The 25470-nt window shown below is 52.0% G+C and overlaps 1 long non-coding RNA gene across 2 annotated transcripts; it reads right to left on the bottom strand.

Annotated features, from left to right (window-relative positions):
- Positions 1-207: 207 nt before the first annotated feature.
- LOC135231155 (uncharacterized) lies at positions 208-25034 on the bottom strand. 2 transcript variants are annotated; one of them, XR_010321671.1, is made up of 5 exons: positions 24269-25034; positions 12020-12113; positions 5221-5270; positions 4142-4269; positions 208-443 (listed from the first exon to the last, which is right to left on the bottom strand). It is a non-coding gene; the product is annotated as an uncharacterized LOC135231155 (long non-coding RNA). The 2 variants fall into 2 exon arrangements; XR_010321670.1 differs by lacking the exon at positions 4142-4269 and having other exon boundaries at positions 24269-24495.
- Between the last annotated feature and the right edge of the window lie 436 nt (positions 25035-25470).

The following is a 25470-nucleotide window of genomic DNA, read 5'->3' as shown; positions in this document are numbered from 1 at the left end:
TACGAGATGAGTTTGTTCAGTTCAATTTCACATTTTAATTTCATTGTCGTTGGAACAAATTTGGAGTTCTTTAACTAGGATAATTTTAAAATAGAATCAAAAGGGATAGTGCACCTTTCATTTAAACAAAGTCTTTCCAGACTAAAAATAGATTTATGTATATATATTTTTTATCCCTCCCTTTTAGTTCCCCCCACCCTTCTCCCACCATCCCCCCTCCCCCCTCCCCCACATTGTCACTATGGAGATTGTGTCCATGGAAACAGCCATTCCAACTTCTTGGGTCTCTTTCCTGTGGTGTCCTGGTTTGGGTGTGATGTAAGAACTGAGGAGGAAGTGCTGGCAGGGCAGGCACGTCAGGGCGGGGGTGGGGGGCAGCTGCGCAGGACGACGGTTTCCATTCCATCACGAGTGTCCACCACGTCTCATCTCCACAGTCTCACCTGGAAGAGAGAAGACAGGTGCTGAGCACAGGCCTGGTGCTCAGCACAGCGGCTGACACCTCTGAGCATATGCCCAACCTGCCTGCCAGGTGGCCTGGGCCTGGTCCGTGGTTCAGGAGGCAACTATGACTGTTGGCTGAGCTGGGGCCCAGGGGACGCTCGGCTGCGGCATGTGCCCCTTCCGGTACAAGTAAAAGGAACCGAGACTAGGAGTGAATCCCTGCCCCTGCAAAGGCAGGTGGTCCTGGCTCCGGGCCCTAGACCCTCGGCCTGCAGCTGTGCTCAGCATCCCGATAGCCGCACGGTGCGCTGGGTCTGATCTTAGGCCAAAGCCTTCCAGCGGGTCCCCCTCTCACCTGCGGGCACTGTCTGCTGTGCACCACGAGCACCCTGCCATTCTGCGGAAGAGACCCCTGCAGCCCACCTCACGACCATGTCAGGTGGCCAGCACCCACTTCCCACGATCTGAGCTGGACGACAGGCCCGGCCCGTTTCTGATGAGGATGGAGGCTCGTGCAGAGCTGGAGAAACCGGCCCCCTGGCTCCTGAAGAGCCGAGGCCCACCGGGTGTCCATGGGACCAAACTTCTCAAGGAGTTCCTTTAAAGGCTGTTCAGTAGGGAAAACAAGAAAAAAAAATATATTCTCTGAGCACCTGCTCCGCACCAGACGCTGTGCCTGAGGCTCTAGGGGCAGGATTTCTCTCACTCCCATCCTGGAGACGCTGAAGCTCAGAGAGGGGAGACACGTAGCCACAGGCACATGTCTGCTCACAGAGTTGGGACTGGGGCTCCCATCCAGTCCACGCTCCTCTGACGGGCCCCCAGGGACTGTCCTGGAGCCATCACTGAGCTTGACTGCTGTGTGGCCCTGCCCACCTGCAGGCACATGGCGGAAAGGAGACGGCTGAGTCTTGCTGCACAGTGGCCCTGTCCACTTACGGGGACGTGGCCACGCTGGGGTAGCGAGCTGTAAGCAGATGCTCTGCCAGCTGCAGCCGGCACAGGCTGAGGGAGCTTGCTGCCAGTTCTGTGCTGAGTTTTCCACAATTCTCTTTAAAAAGCATCTAGACGCTCAGCCGCTGGTGCACAGGGTCTGACCTTAGGCCAGAGCCTTCCAGCAGGTTCCCCCCCTCCAACCCTCGCACAAACTCACCCCCTTTCCTGCTCCTCTCTGGCTTCGCCTCTGCAGGCCTGCACCTGGGCTGGGCCGACCTGGAGTAGCCAGAACCTAATTCTCACTGCAGGGGAGGGCGTGGAGGGACCTCATTCTGAACCTGCACTGATTCAGGGCACAGGGCACACCGATTCTGGGATGCAGTAATTCCTTAAATGAATACTCCATGCTGCTAGTGCCAGGCTCTGCACTAGGACGCAACGTGAAAGAGGACAAGGCCCCTGCCCTCACGGAGCTTACAGTCTAGTGGAGATGAAGACCACAAACGGAGTAAACAAGCACTTCAGAGTTGCAGTGATGTGAAAAGGCCCCTCTGAAGAGGTGGCTAGGAAGAGGAGATGGCACCAGTCACATGAAGGGTGGAAGACACAGGGCTTCAGGCCACCCAGCGCTGCCTTTGTAGGGAAAGCCAGGTGCCAGAAATTGGGATGTCTGTATACCTCACTGTCCCTTCACTGCCATGCTAGGTGCCCAAGGATGGCAGCTCTACCCCAGCGTGGGGCTGTCTCTCTCAACGTTCCCCATCACCGGGGCTTTTGCACAGCCCACCCGGCACACCCTGGGCCTGAGGGAGGAGGCCTGCCTTCACCACAATCTGCTGATACTCAGAATGAGACACGCCTGGGAGAGGGTCCTGCCTCGTGGGAATGGCACACGAGGACAACACCTTAGAGGGACAAGACTGGGCACAGACTCTGAGAGGCAAAGGGTCTAACTTCAGTGGACTTGATGCTCCCCCACTGACGCCCCTTGGAGCAGCAGACTCAGGCCCCTTCCTCAGCCCGTGCCTCAGTTTCTCCTCCTGCAAACACAGCAGCAGTGATGCTGGCCTTGGGAAGTGGAAGCTCATGGTCCCACTCCAGGGTCCAGGGCTGTCCAGGGGAAGGGACAGGATGAACACAGTTCTCCAAAGGTGACTCACCCACCAGGCCCAGGCCCACACTCTTCCTTTTTCGCACACACAAGTTGGATTTCCAGGGTAACAACGAAAAGTACCAAATGAGGAATGGCTCTTTCCCTAGCTGGATCTTCATGGCACGGTCCAGGTCCCTATAAAGAGCACCTTTATAAACCCAGCGGACCCAGCAGGGAGCTGCAGAGCCTGCCCGGTGCAGAGACCCAGCGCAAGCCAGGAACACGGAGAAGGGCCGGCAGAGGCTGTTCTTCACAAGCTGCCCGGACAGCTACCTTTCCCTGAGGACTGATCAGAGGGAGGGGGCGCACGGTCACCTCTCCCACTCCGCTCAGCTCCCTCCATCCCCAGCCCTGTTCCCTGGAAGAGGGAAGGAGAGTGGTGCTCTGTGAGCCTCTCACCCATACCTAGCAAAAGGCAGACCTGACCCAGACCTAAGAAGTGCTCAGGGAGCCTGCCTGGGCCTGTCAACAGACGGGGCAGCAGGCAGACCCCGCTCTGGGAATCGGCACAGATCTACAGAAGAAATAAGGAGTCCTAGGGCTGGTTCACTTTACTGGAGGAGGAAAACTGTCTCATTCTGAGATCAATGAGATTTTCTCCTCAAGTTACTGTGACTCAAAATACTTTTAGGTATCCAGAGAAAGGTGGGTACCCCCCAGCTGTAATGGGGTGGGGGCCCACATTGCACCAAGACTCATCAGGGAAGCGCAGCTGCCTGGAGGGCCAGGGCTGCACCCATGTGAGGGTCCCAGGTGGCTGGAGCAAAGCCAGGAGTCCTCCTTTCAAACACGAAGGACCTTTAAAAGAATACCGCTAAGGCTGCCAGTCTGCCCCAACCTGCTTCAGTTTTCCTTTTCTCCACAAGCCATTTTTCACATCCCTTGGTGACTCAGCAAGGGGAGGGATGGAGGTCACGTGTGGCGCAGTGGGGACCTAGCTAACACCCTGCTTCCATGGACAGGGGCCAAGGCAGCCCTGACCACGGTCCCCATACTCACAGGGGGCACTCAGACTCGCCAGACTTTTAAGAATAGGATGAAATCAGATGCTAAAGTCTACTCAATCTCTGTGGGGATTTCCTTCCTTTGTACTTTTGACAAAAGAAATTCTTCAGACTACCTGAGGGGAAAAGAAATCTCAAAGAACAAAACTTGGAGAAGGAAAAGACAAAATAAGCTTTATAGGTATGGAGTAAAGTGAAAAGGCTAAAACAGAGCACAGGCTGAGACCTTCTCAGAGCCCTTTCTGAGCCAGGGGAAGAGTGGCTGAGGGAGATGCAGCCCCACAGAGTGTCCGTCCCAGTAGCCAGGCGTGTCCTGCCTTCAGGACCACCCTCCAGGAGGTCCACTCAGCAGCTCAGCCCCCAAGGGCTGACTTCTGGGACCGTGACCCTGACCCCAACAGGCAGTGGCATTTCTCCACGATCTGGAAGGAGACAGGTAAAGCTCCCACCACCTTCCCACAGACATTCTGGGGAGCTAAGTAAGAAACGGAGCAGCATTTTATCCAGTTGCTGTTTGGAACCCAGCCTTGCTCACATTTGGTTAAGCCTGGAGGTGCAGCTGGGAGCGAGCAGGGGTGACGGGGCGCCTGCCCGCCCGACTCACCTGTGCTTGCTGTACTCTCCATTCCCACGAGCACACTGCCCCCCTCACCCCCGCTCCGACTGTTCTGTGCTGAGGCTGCCTTTGGCGGTCTTGTTCTGCAAGGGCGGGAGAGGGCATGGGAGGGGAGGCTGCCGGCGGCCAAGCCGAGAGAAGACAAGACAGGAGGGACAGAGAGAGAGACAGGGAGCCGGGAGGGTGGAGGCAAGGAGGGGAGTAGCACATGGAAAACGAAAGAGAAAGAAGAGAGTCAGTATTGAATGACAAACAGGAGATTTTCAGACAGGATTTTCTGAGGCAAAATGTGACCATTTAAACAAGGGAAGTTTCAAAAATAAAAACATGTAAATTAAGTAAAAATAAAAATCCTGCGATCTACCTCTGGAAAAAATTTATAAAGAAAAGCGCAGATAAGCATCTTTCAAGAACATTTCGAGGGCCGGCCTCTCGGAAGGACCTGTTTCTAGTATTTTCTGGCTCTACTTGGAGGTTGTACAGACTGAGGAGCCAACGACCACCAGATGTCAGTGTGCCCTAAGCCTGAGGAGGCAGCATGGGCACTGGGAGACACTGCTCCTCCTCCATGCCCTCCCGGCCTCCGCACGGAGACAGACCACATCTTAAACACATGGAGTAGGGGTGAGGCCCTCAACTGGGAGCCCCTGGGTCGATTCTGCTCAGTTAAAACCTTGATGAGACTGTGAGTTCCCCAAAGCCCTGGAGTCAGCTCTGCTACTTCCAGCCTGGGAAAACGCCTTTGCATATGTGTCAAGCCCTAGAGCCAATCTTACATGCCCACCGTGAACTGGGGTTCCTTAAACCAACATGGACACCAACAGTTTTATGGGGTTTGATCTTCTAATCCCCCCACGCCCGCCACGCGCACATTTTTCCCAGCCCACTCACACCGCGTGGGGTGCTGGCCCATGACATCGGTCTCCATAAGCACCAACCGCTCCACCTGCCCAGGGCCAGGAGCGGGTCGGCAGCGCAAGACGCTGGTCCTCCAATGTGTTTGGTCTCTTTAGGTCTTTCCGGTGAGCCGCCCCGACCCCAGGCCTGCTCTCGGGCCTCTGACTCACCTTGTGCTTGGGGCACCTCAGCGAGAAGTTCTCCTCATGTAGCAAACAATCTACGAGAGAGAGGGGACAGTCAGAGGGAGCCTGTGGGCCCCAGAGCGTCCCCTTTGGAGGTGACAGGCCCCATGTGGTGACTTTTAACAGGACATTAGAGACACCCCAAATAAACTCTGGTACCTCGACAAGATGGAATATCGACAGTCACGTAAAAAAATTAACATTTTAATACTTAACGGTGTGGGGAAACACTTGTGGGGCAACAGTGCTTCAAAAAGCAGGATACACAGGGGTCTATGTACAGCCCTAGCTTTATTAAAGGGTTTCCTAGGCTTCAAAAAAAGACTGAAAGAAAGTCTACCAAAGTACAACCGTTGTTCTCTTTGGGTAGTATTATTACGGGCGATCTCAATTTTCTTTGTATATTCTATATTTCCACGACAACATATTTTAATAACCAGAAACCACCCCCCATTAATGTTGTTAGAAACTTCAATTCTAGGTCAAGCCAAACCCTCCTCCTAAAAACCTGTCAGGCCCACAGACATCTCTTCTGTGCGGAGTGAGCCCAGTGGCCGGCAGAGAGGAGGCTAGGGCAGAGGCCAGTGCCACCTTTGCCCTGCAGCCCAGGTCCCCAGGAGAAGCGCCAACACCAACCTGATAATCCACACTATGTGTTCAGAGAAATGAAAATCCCATGAGGCTGAGATTCAGCCTTGAAGCAGAAATTACTTGCTCTAACGATGAAGACAGTGGTCAGCACAGGAGGCAGACAGACCCTTGCCTTGGGGTGAGAGGCCTGCAGCGCAGGGTGAGACGTGGAGGGTACAGTTCACTGTGTGCCTTGTCTCCCGGGACCGGCAGCCAGGTCGCCGCGTAGATCGTGGTGGCAGAATGTTAATAAGTATCGATCACATCCCCAGTGTGCTTTCAGCACCTCGGCAGTGGAGCCGTGCGCTTTCCCTTAGTTTTATGACAATATTCAGGTTTAAACTGAGATCCAGGTCAGCAGTGTGATTAGCGACAGGTTTCAAATGAAATGGTCCTAAGCAAGGGAACAGTGGCCTAAATGAATCAAAAAGGACCTTTGATCATTTGGCTCAGCCTCAAGCCCTTGCCAGGGCCCCATTATCCAGGAGTGGGCATAGTCTCTTGGCTCCCAGGGAGTCCCGGCACAAGGACTTAGCAAGTCATCTCCGAGCCTGGGGCCCCTCTCCTGGCAGGCCAATAGCATGGCAGCAAATGAAATGTGTTCATTTAAAACCCACAAGTACAGAGCGTGACCAAGACTCCTGCTGCTCCAATCTGCCAGACGAGTTTCTGAACAGCGGGAGCCGCGTTCTCCGTACCTGGGCTGGCAGCACCGCCTGCTGACAGAGCCTCTAGTTTGGGCCAAAGGGAAACAGGAGTGTGCTTGGGGTCTCAGCCCCCTACGCCACAGGGGTTACAGAAACGAGCACAGGCAGCACCCCATCACAAAGGCACAGGTCCCCTCATCACCAGAGAACGGTGACCAGCCGTGAGGGACCATCAGTAAGACACGTCTTAAGTTAGGAACTGGGTTCCCTCCCTCTCAGTTACAAGCAGAAGAGAATCAAACAACCTAAGTACACGCTGAGGGCCCACCTGGAACTAAGGGCAGGGACTTCTGGAAGCAGAGGTCTCCTACACATCTGCCAGAGACAAGGTCCACCTTTGACAACACCTGCCACGCAGGAACACGCGTGGACCTTATCCACTCTCAACACACCCACAGGCCATCAGGACCTGCGATTCCTGGTCCTGCAGGTCGGCACCACAGAAAGACTTGGAAGGGGTCAGGGAGGCTCTTCTTGGCCACCTCGACCAGTCTCCACAGGGGAAGAGGGGTAAGGAGTATGCTGACACCCCCTCTGGAGACCCTGCACGGGCACCTGACTGACCGCTGCCTTGCCAGCCAACGGCACAGTCTGGATAGCCAGCCAACAGCACAGTCTTGAAGCTGTTTTCTGTAGCCGCTGGCCACCGCTGCACCATCCAGGGGGCCCAGCCAGCACCTTCACTCCATGAAGCCAAAGTGAGTGCCTCGCTGGATGTTCACACAAGCCAGAAGGGCTCCTGAGGTGGCCTGGTCAACAAGATGGCTTCAGACAAATACTCATACCCAGAAGAGCACTTCACTCGCTGCTCCGTGGGCCTAAAGGCAGGCGGGCCTTGCTGAGTGCCTTATGACGAGCTCCACAGAGCTGGAGCGCTAGCGCCCCAGCCCAGCCGAGGAGGGACGGAGACCAGCTGGGAAGAGACGGGTCTAATCTCTGCTGGAGCTGCCAGGCACCAGTCGATTCACAATCTACCCCCGAGCCAGCCTACCACTTCTGTTGGCAAAATGCAGCGTTGGGATGCGGGTCCCTGGCTGAGGGGGCAGTGGCGGGAGAGGTAGCTCTGGCTTCAGGCAGGGACTCGGGGGAGATTAACCGGGCAGGGCCACTGCAGGGTCCTGGCTTCTGGCGTGCAGGGCTGTGAAGACCACTGCAAGATCAAAGTCTGCAGCAGAGAGTGCCCTGAAAACCCGCTCCGAGGTGGCTGCAGAGGGTCCCATTCCCCACGGTGTTTCTTCACGAGGGTAAAAGAAAAGCCCCCTCCCAGCGAGGTTCTTTATTCACAGTGGAATTCTTAATGAGCCAGCAGACCTCTTGCTTCCCTCTGTGCCAGCTGCTGCAGCTCAGAGCCTTACGTACATGAAGGCGCCTGTTTGAACCAGTGCCACACTCTCACCGCTGCACTCCCCCACTGGAGCCACGTCCTGCGCCTGTGACCCAATGCAACGTGCAGTCCAAAAGCTAGTCAGAACGCAGGCTGAGCACCAGTCAGGTGGGGAAGCTGCAGGAGCCAAAGATGCTATGAAACAAAGATTGCGTTTCCGTGGAGATGTCCCAGGTCATAAAAGTCTTCCCTGAGACATCAATAGCTCTTTAAAGGCCTGGGCGGTTGACAGCGAGGCAGGGAGGAAAATGTTAAACTAAACTGTTCCTTACTTCACACAGAACCCAGGCGCCAGAGACAGGCACTCTTCAACCAGGAAGTTATTTTTTACATAATTTGAAAGAAAGTCACTCAGTGACCTTTTTCCTGGATACAAAGACTCGTGCACAGAAGAGGATTCCTGACGAAGACTGTGGGGAACAAACACCTCCACAGAGCAGTGCAGACCTGAGGCATTGTGACTTGCGTCATCAAAAACAGCCAATACATTCTCAGGACATGGTCACTTACGAGGCCGCTCCGGCCTCAGCTCTTCCAACGGAGAAGCAGAGTATGCAGTGGCCTGACAGCGAGGCCAGGGTGCCCAGAGCCCCTTGTGTCTGTCTGCCCCAGGTAGCCTCCTTGCCTGGTACTCAGCCTCCAGTTTTGTTAGACAGAGATGGTACCCACTCACCTGGGCAGCCAGACCAGACAGGTGCCAGCACAGACGTGACAAATACCACTTGCATATTAACATTCTGCTAACCAGGCAGCCTTTGCTTTCTCTGTCTGTAGTCGGTCGGGCATGGCGGTCTGGACAAAACTCCCTTTCCAGAGAACCCCACCAGAACTGCCCGAGCTTCATTGAGGCAGCTCTAAGCCTGTGCTGTCCAGCCGCTAGCCACTCGCGGCCGCTGAAATATAAGTTTACATTGATTTAAATAAAACTAAATTAAAATTTTAGTTTCTCAGCCACACTAGCCACATTTCAAGTGCTCAATGGTCACATCAGGCTGTGCCTGCCATCTCAGAGAGCACAGAAACAGAACTTTCCTGTCACTGCAGAAAGTTCTACTGGGCAGCACTGTCTAGTTCCTGTGCAGGAGGCAGGCTGTGAGCTGGGAGGAGAGGGCAGCCCCCAAGGTGGGCCCTTTGCTGTGAGCGGGCCCCCAGCACGGCCATGCCCCAGTGTGCACAGAGGAGTATCCTGGTCTCCACCTACCTGCTCACCCCAATTCTGAGCAGAGCCTCCATTTGGGAGATTTCTTTTCACCCACCCACCAGCACGACGGCCAATTCTTGCAGCACTCCCCATGTAAAACTAACCACAGCCAAGACCTAATACTTAAAAACCATTTAAACTAGAAAAAGAAAACAAAACACCCTGCTGTAACTAGGACATTAGAAAGAAAAGGTGATCAGGTGGCTCGAGAAAGGACTTAACAGCTGGATGCTAGAATCCGCCAGACCACCACGCAGGGTGCAGAAGAGCTCAGACCCAACATGGCTACAAAAGCAGATCCCCACCAAGCAGTGCGGAGTAGGACAGAGAACTGACAGGACAGGCTAAACCCCAAACTCCCGGAACAAGACACTTCAGGGCTCTCTACCTCTTATCCCCTGCCGGTCCCTCTGGTCTAACAGTCCCCCTGGCCGCCAAGCTGCCATTCAGGATGCCTTATTCTCTCCCTCTCTCTCACACACGTGCGCGTTTTTACAAGAATCTAACTTTTTTTGGCACAAGGAATACCCTTCCACACCTTTGCTGTTCTTTTTAGCTGTTCCTCCTACAGAAACTTGGAGAGAAGAGGAGGGAAAGCAAGAAGGTGCAGAGGAGATGTTAAAGGAAGGGAGAATGCGCTCAAGCCAAGGTCAGGGGTGCCGAAACATTCCTGCGTGGGAAGGAAGTTAGGCAAGACCAACTCTAGATTCTTTCCAAGCCTGTCGGCTCCCCGTCCCTGTGCTTTATGCCTCTGTATGTTTCCGTCATCTGGCCAGCCACGTCCTCTCCCCTCTCCCTGCCATGCCAAATCCAAGTCAAGCCCACCTCCCAGAGACAGCTCCGCGGCAGACCCGGGATGCACTCACAGGCAGCACCCACAGTGGCACGCACTGCACTCCCTATCCGTTTCTCTCTCTCCAACCTGACTGCAAGCGTTATGAGATCAGGCGCAGTAAAGGAGACACATCTAATGCTCAGAACTAAAAAAACTGCTGAAGAAGTCCATCTGCTTAGGAGACAACGGTCTAGAGGAAGAAGGATGATCTTCCCAGGCTCCTGGGGCTGAGGCAGAGCCCAAGGCCTCGGCATCACTCAGTGGACAGTGCTTCTTGGTTAAAAGGGCTTCCTTCTGTCAACAGTTATCACACAGCAGAAACACTGTCCTCATCATCTCAACAGATGCAGAAAAATGCTGGCCAAAACCTAACACCTCTTCATGAGAAAAACACTCAGGAAACTAGGAATAGAAAGGAACTTCCTCAACTCAATTAAGACCATCTAAAAACCCCACAAGTAGTATGCTTCATGACCAGGGACAAGGCACCTCTCCCCACTTCTACTTCACACGGTATGGGAGGTTCTAACCAGGGCACTTAGGCAAGAAAAAGGAATAAAACACATCTAGGTTGGAAAGGAAGGACTGAAACTACCTCTACGTGCAGTTAACACAATCTTACAGATAAAAAACCTAAGGAAATCACTAAAAAACTATTAGAACTAGTCAACGAGTTTAGCAAGGTTGCAGGATACAAGAACAATATACAAAAATCTACTGTATTTCTACACACTCACAATAAACAATTTAAAAATGAAGTTAAGAAAATAATTCCATTTACAACAGCATCTGTGATGGTTAAGATTGTGTGTTAACTCGGCTGGGCCATGACTCTCCGTGTTTATATGTGCTCACTCCCATGATGGGATCTGTTGTGAGCAGCCAATCAGTTGAAAGGGAGTTTCCTTGGGCGTGCGGCCTGCAGGTGAATGTAAGCTGAGGCTCTGGCTTTACATGAAGAACTCTTGCAACTCAATAATAAAAAGAAAAATAATCCAGTTAGAAAATGGGCAAAGGATCTGAGCTGACATTTCTCCAAGGATACACAAATAGCCAATAAGCACATAAAAAGATGCTCAACATCACTGGTAATCAGGGAAACGCAAATCAAAGCCATAATGAGATGCCACTTCACACCCACTAGGATGACTACAATAAAAAATGTTGGTGAGGATGTACAGAAATTGGAACCGTCATATACTGCTGATGGGAATGAAAAATGCTGTAGCTACTTTGGAAAACAGTCAGGCAGTTCCTCAAAAGGTTAAACAGAGTTACTATAAAAAAAATACAACCCAGCAATTCCACTCCCGGGTATATACCCAAGAGAAAGGAAAACACGTCCACACAAACCCTTGTATGTGAAGGTTTGTAGCAATATAATAGTCCCCCACTGCCCCCTGCCAAAGCCTAAACGCCCGTCAATCAATGAATGGATAAACAAATATGATATATATGTATATATCTATACAACGGAATATTATTTAACAATAAAAAGCAATAAAGTACTGATACATGCTACTGTATGGATTAACGCTGAACATTATACTAAATGAAAGAAGCCAGTCACAAAGACCACATACTGTATGATTCTATCTACATGAAATATCTGGAACAGGAGAAAACAAAAAGTCGATTAGTGGTTGCCCAGGGCTAGGAGAGAGGTGAGGGGGAAAGGGAAGCGACGGCTAATGGGTAGAGGTTCTCGTTTGGGGTGATGGAAATGTTCTAAAATTGACTGTGGTGATGGGTGCAAAATCCTGTGAATATACCAAAAACCACTGAATTGTACACCCTAAATGGGTTAATTGTATGGAATGCAAATTATATCTCAAAGCTGCTATTAAAGAAAAACTCACCCCATTTCATTGCTTTTTATTATCCTTTCTGCATTCCTTTAAAATTTACAAATAGAACTGAGTCAGCAGAGAGAAAAAGAACTACAAAAGAAGGGAAAAAGGGAGAGAAACAATGTGTATGTCTGAACCTTTAGGATCTCTGGACAAGGGTCCACAGTCCCCCCTTACCTGCGTCAATGGCACACGGGTAATGGTATCGGAAGGAGCAGCCTTTGTTGTAGCAGCCCAAGGTGGCGCCTGCCTCCTGGCAGTGGGAACATTTCTGAAAGGAAGGAAGAAGTCAGGTATGTCAGCATCCCAGACTCATCCCTCTCCTCTGGGCTCTTCCTAGACCCCATTAGTTAGACCCCAACACACGTCTCCGTGGTTTCAGAAGTTTGTGGTGGCAGAGAAGACTGGTTGATTTCTAACCTCTATTCACTGACCACACCATAGAAGACCACATCCAGCTCCATGGGAGAAAGACCTGGTGATCTGCTTCCATAGACATTACAGCCTTGGAAACCCTAGGAGCAGGTCTGCTCTAGTACATGGGGTTCTGCTAGTTGGAATCAACTCAACGACAACTGGTTCAGGCTTGGACTGGTTCTTCCCTTATATTGTCCATGTCCTCAGAGAGGGGCATCAGGATGGGGTTGGTCAGTGAGGGGGACAATGAAGTGGGGTGGGGGCTCTTACCCCCTGTCTCTGAGCATTGGTGAGCAAAGTGGAGTGAGGGTAACAGGCCATCCCCAAGACGCCCCCTTCAGCAAAGAATGAGTGCCTACCCAAGGTGCACTCCGGCCACAGGTGCCAGGTCCACCACTGGGGAGGAGCTGAGGCATGGTGCTGAGAAGTGTGGAATGAAGGGAGGCCCCAAGGGCTGCCCAGACCCAGGAGAGGGTCCTAGCCCAGCCTGGGGGCTGGGGGGCCATCCTGAAGAGATGACCGTCAGACTGGGTGGTGCTCTGTGTTTTAAATTACCACTCTTCAGCGTCCCCCTTCCTGCAGTTATAAAAGTGAAACATGTTCACTGTAGAAATTCTAGAAACCACAGAGAAGGAGCAAGAAGAAAGTTGAATTTGCCTGCAGTTCTGCTGCCCTGAGATCCCAGCTGTGAGCATTTTGGTCTCTTTCGTTCCCTTTCTTTCCCCAGCTGAACTATGAAAGAAGAGGAGGTGGCCACCAGGTGATGTGCAGGCGAGGGGAGGGGTTCTAAGCACAAGAAAGAGCTTGGATGAAGCTCCTGAAGTGGAGGTAGGGGGCTCAGGAGCTGAGGAGGAACTGAAAGGAAGGGTTTGTAGAGGGGAAGAGCCCAGGGCAGGGGGAGTCCCAAGAGGTGGGTGAGTGGGGTTGAGGCATGGAGGGTGGCACATTGTCCTGGAAACTCCGGAAGTCCCTGTGGGCTTTTAAATTGAGAAGTGACATGATCATGTTTACATGTTCCTTGGATGTCCAAACCCTTTCCTTAATGCCTTAGCGAAGGAGTCCTAGTGACACAGTGCTTAAGTGCTCGGCTGCTAACTGAAAGGTCGGTGGTTCAAACCTACCAGCAGCTCTGCAGGAAAGAGATGTGTGTGATGGTTAAGATGGTGTGTCAACTTGGCTGGGCCATGATTTTCAGTGTTTATAAGTGATCACTCCCATGATGGCATCTGCTGTGAGTAGCCAATCAGTTTAAGGGCAGTTTCCTTGGGTGTGTGGTCTGCATCTGAATATAAGCAGAGATTCTGGCTTTTTGCTCACTCTGGATCCTGTAGCTGGCTCCTGTTCATCTGACCTCTGGCTCTTGGGACTTGAGCTTGCAGCTTATCTGCCAAATTTGGGATTCATCGATCTTCACAGCCTGTGAGCACGAGCCCTGCTCTCTGACCTGTCCATCTTGGGTTCACCAGCCCCTGCAGCTACATGAATCAGGAGAAGCCTCTGTCCTGATCCACAGGCTTGGGACATTCCATCCTCTACAATGACACGAGCCGTTCCCTGGATATAAATCTCTCTGTATAAATTTATACGCTTTACTAGATTTGCTTCTCTAGAGAACCCAGCCTAACACAGTGTGGCAATTTGCTCCTGTAAAGATTACAGTCTAGAAAACCCTATGGGCAGTTCTACTCTGTGATGTGGGGTTGCTGTGAGTTGGAATCAAATGAATGGGACCCATCAACCACAACAAGCCTTAGTCATTCTGTGGGATTTGTGCACCTGCCCCTCCCCACTTCAGCTTCCTTTTAAAATAGAAATGCTTCAGGCTGTCAACACAACTCCCTCCGAGGAGGACTTGCCAGGTCGCTTTTATCCTGACTTCTTTTAGATCTCCACCTCCCAGAAGATCCTGTACCCTCTGGCAATAATCACTCAATGGCCCTTTGTCTGCACCTCCCTCCTCTCCCACATCCTCCCTCCATTGGCTTTTGCTCCATCAGTCACTCTCCCTGTGCCTGCCAGAGGAAGTTCACAAAGACCCTGTTGGCTGAGCTGCGCTTCTGCTGTTTCTGGCCTTGACCCTGCAGATCCCTCCCTCCTTGACTTTCCCTCTGGCTTCCTCAGCTCTGCAGCCTGCACTTTCCTCTGGCTTTCCCTACACAGTCCACTTCTTTAGGGTGGGTGCTTGTTCCTTGTAACTTGTCGCATGGCTCCCACTCATGGTGACTTTGCTTGCATCAGAACAAAACATTGCCTGGTCCTGTGCTATTCTCATGATGATTAGTATGTTTGAGCCCATTGTGTGGCTACCGTGGCAGTCCGTCTCACCGAGGGTTTCCCTTTTGTTCACAGACCCTCTGCAGATAGCCCCCAACTTACAACGGGTTCCATTCTGACTGCTCCATCGTAAGCCGGTTCTGACATAAGTCAAATACCTCATTTTTTTTTTTTTTTAGTTTTCATCACTATTGCCTTTTATTATAGTATCTTTATAAATCTGATCTTTATTTGTCTTTGGGGGTTGGAAACATTACATATGAAATTACAGATACATTTTAATACATACATACGTTAAAAAAATACAGAAATCATAAGAATTTACTCCAGTGTTGAAGAAGAGTTGGTAGACACTGGCACATTGTCATTTGTGGTAATAACTCTACTTGTGGAAGGTTCTAGATTATCCCTGGGAATGGAGATGACTTTTCTGGTCAGAAAATTGGTGAGAGTTGTCCATAAGGTCCTTCTCTCTTTTTCTTCGTCTATTTCACGGTAGCATCTTACAGCTTCCTGAACCGGCCTATCGACTTTAGCAAAGCAATCAGAGTTTGGGTCCATGTTTTCAAGCTACTGAAGCTCCTGATTTAGTTTAGAAAAAGCTCCAGTTGATACTTTCGCCGTAAATTTTTTTGACAACTTCTTTCCTCCCTCTTACTCATTATTTCTTTCCTCTTCTGCGTTTCTTTCCTCTTCAAAATCCACCAAGTCCTCATCTGTCAATTCCCCTTCTTTATGACCTGTGAGCTGTCCTACACTGGTGATATCAAGTTCTAAACTCAGTGTTCTTGCCATATGGACAGTTTTTCCACCCATCCCTTCCACCATATTATCCTGATCAAATGCTTGGAGCATGTTCACATAACTCAGTAATGTTTTCCAGATCCCCTGCCTACTTTTTCCTGTAACTTCCTCCCAGGAAGATGTAATGTTGCAGCTACACTGATGGTCATAAGTGTGATTCGTCATGACTTGAATACATCGTAAGTCGGGGACTACCTCTACTTTACCAACCATGATCCTTCTCTAGCAATTGGTCTTTCCAGATAACTTGTCCAAAGTAAGCAAGACAAAGTCTCACCATCCTCATGTCTAAGAAATATCCTGGTTGTATTCCTTCTAAGATATTTGTTGGTTCTTTTGGCAGTCCATGGCATATTCAGTATTCTTCACGAACACCACAATTTGAACCCTATGTATCACAACAGGATATTGCTTTCTTAGCTCTACCCACACCCTCACCTGCCCCAGGTGAGTTCAGTCACACCCCACAGGCCTCTAACATAAGGTGGCTCCCCTGTGCTTTGAACCACCGGCATACACCCACGAGACGTAGGCAACTGGATTTGTCAGAGACTGGAAGAGGGGACAAGGAAGAGCCTCGTGGAGAAGATAGCCTATGACTTTGAGCTTGACAGACATGTAGGATGTCCCCAGATGGAGAGGACGTCTTCCAGGCCAAGGGTGCAGCAGGAGCGAAGATTCAGAGGCTGGCTTCCTCAGGGATTGGGAGTTACCCAGCACGGCTCCAAAGTGAAGTTCCAGGGTGGGGCCAGGGGCCAGGGAGAGAAGGGCAGCTGAGCACCAGTAGGAAGGAAGGGTCTTATCTAAATGCACCTGCGGGGCCAGCGGAGAGCAGTGAGGTTGTGTGCAATTGTGTTCTGTGGACTCCTTGGTGATTGTTCTTATTGTAATATGGTGGCATTGGACCTTGCCGAACTTTAGGAGGAGGAATGAGAAGAATCATTGGCCCAAAGCTGATTCCTATGAGGTGGAGGTCAGACATACCTTCACCCTCCAACCTTTTTACCAATTCTGACACCAGCTGTCCCTCCCACGCACTCTCTATTTCTCTGCTGGGTTTGATTAATTCGTTCTAATGGCTACACAGAACTCACAGACCATGCATACAATTATGGGGCTTACTAGGGAAGTAACAGTTTGCAATTCAGGATCAGGATCAACTTGAAAGTAAAGGGATATAGGATACACTTCGTCAGTCAGGACAGCTTCCAACCAAGATAGCTTTCAGCAAATTCTTGGCCATGCTAGCCAGCAGGCTGTGATCCGGCTTCTGTCACCAGCCCTTGCTAGGGCCTGGCTTCTACTACCACTTGGGCAAGCATTACAGCTCTTTAGCTTCGCAAAGTGCCTAGAGGTACCCCACTCTGTCAGCAAGTCTCCTGCCCGAAGGCACTCAGCTTTTTTGCTCCATGGGTTGGAAAGCCCACTGCACAGCCCACTGCAGCTGTCTAGTGCTGGCCTCCTGCCACATGTGCTGTCTCCTGGGTCTAGGAGGTTCTCAGTGCAGGAACCCTGGGTCCAAAGGACACGCTCTGCTCCAGGCTCTTCCTCTTGATGGTAGTGAGGTCCCCCTGAACCTCTGTGGGATTGGCTCTTTTATAAGCCTACTCCTCCCACCAAGACCACAAACTGACCAATCCCCTTGGTAGGCCACAGGCACCTTATATGCATAGTAAACCATCCAATCCCTTTGCAAGATTGTGGTCTAGCAAATCATCTTGGCAGAACTACAAATCCAGGGCCAGAAAGGCCACATATAAAGAGAAACCCATTGCACTGCATGTATACACGTTGTCTCTGGATTCCCTCAGGCCTTAGGATAAGGTCCAAGAAAGGGGGTTGCCAACTCAAAAGGTGGCATGTTTTGACGCATTTGAACTGTAGTGTTGGTGAAGAATATTGAATATGCTGTGGACTGCCAGAAGAATGAACAAATCTGTCTTAGAAGAAGTACAAGTGAAATGTTCCTTAGAAGTGAGAATGGCAAGACTTCATCTTGCTTACTTTGGACACATCATCAAGAAAGACCAATCACTGGAAAAGGACATCATGTTTGGTAAAGTAGAGGGTCAGTGAAAATGAGAGAAACCCTCAATGAGATGTATTGACACAGTAGCCTCAACAATGGTCTCAAACATATCAAAGATCGTGGAGATGTCACAAGACTGGGCAACGTTTCATTCTGTTACACATAAGTTTGCCATGTGTCGGAGCTGATTCCATGGCAACTAACAATAAGCATGTTTTGAATTTTGATACATGTTGCCAAGAGGCCTTCAGAGATGTGTCCATAAAGCCTATGACCAGCCTGTAAGCTAGTACCTCCCTGACCATAGGAGAACTGGACCATCTGATGAAAGACCAACCCTGTTGTTGAGCCTGGGCTGCCCTCGGTGACACCCCACCACTGCTCGTCAGCAGCAAGCAAGATCTGGCCCAGAGCCTCACAGGGGCTCTGGCTTCTGCCCTCCTCTTTCTCATCCACAGCTCCACGCAGTCCTCAGGCAAGAGAGGAACAGATACCACACCAGGCCCACCACACGCCCCTTTCCGCTTTTCCAGGCTCCCTGCGCAACTTTCAATCCCCCAGGCAGGACTCATCAGTTAGACCCTGGAGGCCAAGAACAGCCAGGTCCTGCAGCCCCTACTCTATGCCAGCCCTCCTGCTGGACATGGCTGGGAGGGGTGACTCTGGCCCGGCCCTGCCTTCCAGGAACTCACATTCTGGCAAAGGCAGTGTCAGGGCTACATCTTGGGTGTGTTCAGGGGGCAGGAGTCACTGTTGCCTGCAGTGGGGAGGCTGTGGTGAGACTCTGGACCTTTGAGGATCTTGAGTCCTGGGGTGGCTAGAGAAGACAATGGCAGCAGGGGCCAGAGGGGCCGGGTGGGCCAGGTACACACTCACCCTGCCCTGGGGAGTTAGGCCCTGAGTCCTGTAGGTCACTGTGTCCTTCTCACCCCGACCTGAAGGCCGATACCTCTGAGGGTCTCAGGGTGGCTAGCCTTGAGGCCATTGGTGGTACTAGACGTGCCTCCCTGCTGTCGCTGCAGAAGGCCAGCACAGGAGGGTGCTAAGCTCCAGGGCACGGTGAGGAAGCGGAAGAGTGGAGCGGTTGGGCTAACCAAGACCTTCTAGGATCAACCCAGGCCCAAACCCAGAAACACTGCCTACTGACCTCACGTCCACTCCCTTGCCCCCTACCCCAGTGCTGTGCCTACACTCCCACGAAGATGTCCCCCACCTAAACCCACAGCGTGTGGTGGGTCAGATTCTGTTTCTGGTCCACGTTCACTGAGCACTCCTGCACCAGGAGTACTGCCTAGACCTTCTGTCTCCTCCTCTCTTCCTCCAGGCACCTCTCCTGGTGATGCCTCCTTCCACTCTCTCAGAGCTGGTTCTGGGGTTGTCTGTGGCTGAGGGAATTCACCCCGTTATGCTAGGAGTTGACTGAGTTTGCAAGTACCCTCTCTGGAAGTTCGCTGTCCGGGTGGGAGGCGGACAGGGAAGACAGAAGTAGCCTCAGTGGAAAACGTCCCCTAATCGGTGTGCCCACAGACCACACGCAGTGTTCACAGCCCAAGCTGGGAGCCCAGCAGATAAAGAAATGGCAGCATACACATTCAATGGCACCCTCCACAACAAGGATCCCCACGTGTTTTCTGTAAAGGGCTGAGGAGTAAATATTTTAGGCTTGGCAGGCCAGGGGTCTTTGAAACAATTGCCCCAATCTGCCATAGACAATATGTGAACAATGAGAGTGGCTGGGTTACAATAAAACTTTATTTATAGACATGGAATTTGTAATTTTGTACAATTTTCACATGTCATGGAATTTTCTTTTGAGTTTTTCAACCATTAAAAATCAAAAAACCAGGCTTAGCTCACAGGCCATACAAAAACAGGCGGTGGCCTGGATTTGGCCCACGGGCCGTGATTTGAGACCCCTGGTCTATAGCAACAAAAAGTAAGCAAACTACAGCTGCATCGTTGACTAAAACCAACCAGCTGCTGTCGTGATTTTCTGACTCACGGCGACCCCATGTGTGTCAGAGTAAAACTGTGCTCCACAGAGTTTTCCATGGCTGAATTTTCAGAAATATTGACCGCCAGGCCTTTCTTCCAAGGTGCCTCAGGGTGACCTCCAATCGTCAGCTGAGGGCATTAACCGTTTGCACCTCCCAGGGACTCCCACCATCGACTAGATATATCTTAAAAGAGCTAATGTTTCGTGAAAGAAGCAGGTCGCAAGAGAATACATACAGTGTCATTCAGACTATATAAAGTTCAAAACCCGGCAAAACTAGTCTGTATAGTTTAGGGATAAGTAATAAATGATGAAACTAAAAAGACATGCCAGGAAGCTAGTGTCCTAAAAGTCAGAAGGGTGGTCCCTCTGAGGGGAGGAAGGGCTGTCTTTGGCGTGAGGGAAGGCGGCTCTGTGGCACTGGCAAGTTTCTCTTTCTGACCCAGGTGGTGGTTCCACAGACTTTGTTTTATAGTATTTATTACACAACACTGTACTTTTCTGTATCTGTATTATATCTCACGCCACCATCCATCTGTGAGTTTGTTGTACTGTGGTGGCTTGCCCGTTATTGTGACGCTGGAAGCTATGTCACCATATTCCAAATATCAGCAGGGTCACCCATGGTAGACAGGTTTCAGCAGAGTGTCTAGACTAAGACAGAGTAGGAAGAAAGGCCTGGCCATCTACTTCTGAAGATGAGCCGAGGAAAACAGAACATTATCTAATTTGTTTGCTTTGGACAGGTCACATCATCAGGAGGGATCAGTCACTAGAAGATGACATGGTGTTTGGTGAAGGAAGGCCAGCAAGGGCGGGGGAGACCCTTGTTGAGATGCACTGGTACCATAGATGTAATGATGGTCTCAGACATGCTGGCGATCATGAAGATGACTCAAGACTGGGCAACACTTTGTTCCGTTGTACAAGGATCGCTATGAGCCGGAGCCGACTTGATGGCCCTATCTATTTCTCTACCTTTTATATCTCACAATTAGAAAAGAGAAAGCAATGATGATATAACCTATCGGACCAGCGCCTGAACCCCTCCCTACCTGACAGGTATTTATAATCCACTCAGAAAGGTTTCATATCCCACTGCTTGGTCCATCAGAACCTCTCACTGTCCACTCCCCGCTCTGTTTTCCTGCCTTCCACCGTTATTCATGCTGGACCTGCCCGTACCCTCCAGCTCTGGCCTCCTCCCCCGCGCACGTAGTTGGCTCTTTACCAGGACTAGACAAAGATGAAAAGCAGGGGCCGATGGTGACAGAGGCCGGAGCTGCAGAAGAGAGGCAGGAAAAGGCAGTGGCTGTTGACCGTCCTTAAGGTGACAAAGGAAGCAGTGAGTGGCACCTGAGCCCAGAGAAGCGGGGAGGGCAAGCCAACCTGGTCAGTAACTTACCCCCAGCCATGTTCTGGGCCAAGTCTCATGGTCTCCATGAGACTGAGAGTAGGGCTGTGGCCTGTTCCCTCCCTGTCCCCCCAATGCCTAGAGCTGGTCCTCCCCAAGGATATCTGAGAAATAAATACAGCCAAGAGGCTGGAAAGGCCCAGAAGAGAAAGGGAACTGACGTTTGATGAGGGAACTGAGGCTCAGAAAGGTTATGTAACTTGCCCAAGGTCACACAGCATTCAAGAGAAGGAGGCTGGACTCAAACTCAGGTCTGTCTGGTCCCAAAGCCCTTGGGAGTGACTGAGGCCTGGTGGAAGTAGGGTGAGACAGGTGCCGTGGGCTTGGATGGCTTGCCTTTTATGGGAGAGCAGCTGCCCATGAGACTATCAGTGCCTTTGGGACCTCTGAAAAAAGTGGAGTTTGTAGAGAGCTCAGGAGACCAGGAGAAGGAGAAGGAGGAGGAGGGCTGGGAGCAAGCGAGGTCCTGGGGCTCAATCCCAGAGTGGGCTGGAGAACAGCAGAAAGTACGGGGTGACTCCAAAGGAGAGCCAGTGGGTGTTGTCAAGGTTCAGAGCAGATCTGAGCAAATTTCACATTTTGATTGGCTTTACTAGGCTGGCAGGTGGCTGATATTCATTGAGCACTAAGCACAGAGCCAGCACTACGTCCTCAGGACGTCCTGCGAGGCAGGCATTATCATTGTAGCCATTGAATAGATGAGGCAATTGAGGCACAGCTACATTAAGTGACATGCCCAGGGCCCCAAGGTGAGCAACAGAGCTCAGATTCAAGCCCAGGCTGAACGCTCCTGGCCTGCACCCTTAACCCCAGATCATACATGGTTCAGGGACACCACACAGACACGGTGACCCTGGACCTCAGTGAGGACTCTGCCTCTGAGATTCCCTGAGGACACAGCTCAGAGCAACAGTTGTGTCTGGTGCTGGCAGGCGGAGAGGACGTGGCTGCACCACGGCTGATGATGGCTGAAGTCGGGGGGGTTTGGAGGCTGTGGAGGAAGTGGGATTCCTGCCATTAAACACCTGGAAGCTCAGGGAAAAGAGGATGGGGAAGGGGCACGCAGCGACAGAGAAACCAAGCCGGACCCCCACCCCCCCAGTAGGACCAGGAAATAAAGGGGCCTGCCTGCCGCTCTGCAGGGTTCCATGAGACCCATGTGGGTTTTCACCTCTTATGAAAGAGCCCAAGGAACTTCTCTTTTGTAAAACCACTTTCGGCAATAGGGGAAAAGGTTGTTTCTCTCTGCAGTGGAGACTGTTACAAAATAGCTTTTGGGCTGCTGGCGCCCCACAAAGCCTCTTCTCCTTAGTTTCTGGCAAAGGCAGGTTAACTAATAAGCAAAGTAAGCACCGGCTTACTTGTGCTTACTTACTAATCCATAGTGAACAATTTCAAGTGGGTTTCACATCTTTGATTTGATGGAAAGCGTGTGAAACTGTTCACTACAGGTTGGTGAGTAAGCACAAGTAAGCCCGTGCTTACCTTGCTTGCTGTACCCCGTTCCCTGTCAGGGACTGTACATTTGAGGAGGCTTTGGTTTTGTAGGAAGATGCTGTGGGATTGGGAGAGAGACAGATGCCAGCCTAGAAGCAGAATCTTTGAGGTGGTGAAAAAATGTGAAATTGTTCACTACAGATTAGTAAGGGATCACAGGTAAGCCCTGGCGGCGTGGTGGTGACGAGCTCACCGGCTAACCAAAATGTTGGCAGTTCGAATCCACCAGGCGCTCCTTGGAAACCCTATGGGGCAGTTCTACTCTGTCCTATAGGGTCGCTATGAATTGGAATTCACCCGATGGCAACGGGGTTTTTACCTTACTTACGGAAGACTCTGACACAGGTTACCCGGATGTACCTGGTTTCCTCTTGGGGAGGAGGACCACACAGAGAGAAATGACGGGAACTTGGGGAAATGAGGTTAAAGATAGCCAAGTGTGAGGTCAGGGGTGTTGTCACCAACAAGCCATACATCTGGGGGCCGTCACTGGCAGGGTGGAGAAAGGGACACAGGATGAAATGGACGCACTCACAAAGGGCCTGTGGTGGGGACAGGTCAGCGTGTGCCCCCCAGGGGGTGACACTTTTCTGTGAAAAATGATCTTTGCAAAGAGAGTTGAGGAGGAGGCCCCAATCCCATCAGCTGAGGCCCTGGCTCCAGGCTCGGGCCGACCTGGGTCTGAACCTGCGTCTGCTCACCCCATAGGCCTTGGGAAAGTCACTTGGGATCCTTGGCCTCAATTTCCCTGTCCTCAAAGTAGTGCTAATGAGGATACTGCATACCCTGAGGGGGGCTACAAGGGTAGGCTGAGTGAGTGGGAAGCACCGAGCACCGTGAAACCAGTTAAAACCAGTTGCCATCCAGTTGGCTCCGACTCATGACTCACGGCGACCCCATGTGTGTCAGAACAGAACTGTGCTCCATAGGGTTTTCAGTGGCTGGTTTTTCAGAAATAGGCCACCAGACCTTTCTCCCAAGGCACCTCTGTGTGGACTTGAACCACTAACCTTTTGGTTAGCAGCCAATCATATTCACTGTCTGCACCACCCGGAGACATCTAGCATAGTGTAAGTGCCCCACAGAGATGAGTTTGTGACGATGATAATAATTGTCATTACTTATGGTATAAACGAAAGGCAAGGGGTGAAGTCAAACGGGGAAAGTTGAAGTGAATGTGAAAGACTGGAGCCTAGCCTCCACCCTGGAATGGAAGAGGCTGGCAGATGCCCAGGCCAGGGAGGGACAGAGAGCAAGAACCTACTCAGCAGTGCCCCCAGTGAGACTGGGCAGAAGGGGGCACTCCTGGGGGCTCTCTGACCTGGGTGAACTCGCCCGAGGACCAGGATCCAGGCCACCTGGCAACTGAGGTTTTCTGGGGTCAGAAAGGGGGATCAGTATGGACCCCTGAAAACACGTATCTTCTGTGATAAGGACCTGGCCTCTGGTTGTACTTCAGGAAGCAGGGGTGCCACCCTCTCTGATGACAGTGACAGTCTTGTATCCCCAGGGTGCAGTGCTCTGTGGCTGGCTGCTGGCCTCCCTGCCTCTCCATGGTGAACCCCAGCAGGAATACCAAAGATGGCTCTGCCACAGTTTCAACTCTGAGAACTACCTGTCCCCCCCACCCCCCCAGTTCCGCTGCAGTGGCATTCGTGGCTGATTGCTCGGGTGGCAGGCTGTCTGTCCCCACTAACCCCTGGTCCCTCTGGCCACAGGAACACCCACCTACCTCCTTCGAGTACCTGAGAGGTCGGGCTGTGCCTGGAAGGGGGCTATTAACACAGCCCTGTGGGGTGAGGACTGCTCCCGCCCCTCCCAAAGCCACCTTGGCAAGGCATTAGCTAAACATCTTCTGGGTCCCTGAAGGTTTCCCCTGTGAAGTCTGTGATGTTCAAACAGCAGCCAGCAAGTCCCCAGAGACAGGTCCCAGGAATTAGCCACATAGCTGTGCGATGTGCCAAGTGAGAGGACGTGCGAAGGAGACAGACATACCTCCCATCTGCAGGGTCCAGGAGAACAGGAGCAAACCCAGGAGCCCGGAGGTCATGAGTGGGCCGCGTGGGCGCCGGGGGTCCAGGGCGGACCCACCGCCACAGAGGCCAGGTCTCTTCGTGGGGAAGGCTGGGGTCCCTGTCCCTCCTTCCTCTTTTGTTCCTGGAAAGGACAGCCCGCTGGCAGCAGCAGTTCCCCTTCTGGCGCGCCAGGCTCCTCCCCGGCGCCCTGATGCTTCCTCAGGTCTCCCTCAGTCTCCTATACTCACCCCGGATTTTCAGCTCTAAGCCTGACTGCAGCACCCTGGCCGGGCGGGCTGGCACATGAGGAATCAGGGCCCAGGCTTGTCCAGGCCACACAGCCAGGAGGAGAGCTGGGCTGGGCCTGGGGCCTCCGGAAGCCAGAGCCCTCTCCACCCTCCTGGGAGCCTTTGTGGAGGTAGCCGGCCCAGAGTGCTTCAGGTGACAGAGAAGAGAAGGCCACAGGGCTCCCAGGAGTAATCAAGGCTCAGTTAAGTGCCTAGCTTCTGAAACCCTTTGAAGACAAAGACCACATTCACCCAAACTTCCCCTCCAAGAGATTCCAGGACCCTTTGATAATGCGCTTATCAAAGAGGAGGGGGTGGGGGTCGAAGTGGTTAGGGGAATAGGGGAAGAGGCAGGCTGTCAGGGGAAGGGGCAGGGTCTACACTTCTCCACTCCTGAGAATGTCCGACGCCTCTTGGTGGCAGCTGCCTGGCGTTAGCCAGCGAGGGCCACCATGGGCCCTGCCACAGAGGCTCAGGGACACCGCCACCCACCACCGCAAATGCCACTCCTTCCTGTGGCTTCCCTAAACCTTCACCCCCCCACCCAGTGAGACACACAAATGCTTCCCCATCTGGCTCCGTGTGGCAGCCCCCACCACGCAGGCGTTTAATTGTTCAATGCTGGCCCCTGTCTCCCACAAGGCGGGGGCTCTCACCCTCAGTACCATCCGGCCCAGCACCGGGCCAAGCAGAGAGTTTAGCTGGAGGGGGTGTGGGGACCGATGTGCTTGAAGGAAGAGGGGCTGAGGGGCTGTGTGGGAGGGTCTGGCACCCAAACATGCAGAGGGAGCAGGAGGAAGCAGATGCTAGGCGCTTGCTGTGAGTTGAATTGAGTCCCCCAGAAGAGATGTGTACCCCTGTACCTGTGAACGGGGCCTTCCCTGGAAACAGTTTG

This window comes from Loxodonta africana, chromosome 4, assembly GCF_030014295.1.
Source record: "Loxodonta africana isolate mLoxAfr1 chromosome 4, mLoxAfr1.hap2, whole genome shotgun sequence".
Classification (NCBI taxonomy): domain Eukaryota; kingdom Metazoa; phylum Chordata; class Mammalia; order Proboscidea; family Elephantidae; genus Loxodonta; species Loxodonta africana.
The sequence above is the reverse complement of the archived record's forward strand: the minus strand, read 5'-3'. Positions and strand labels throughout refer to the sequence as shown.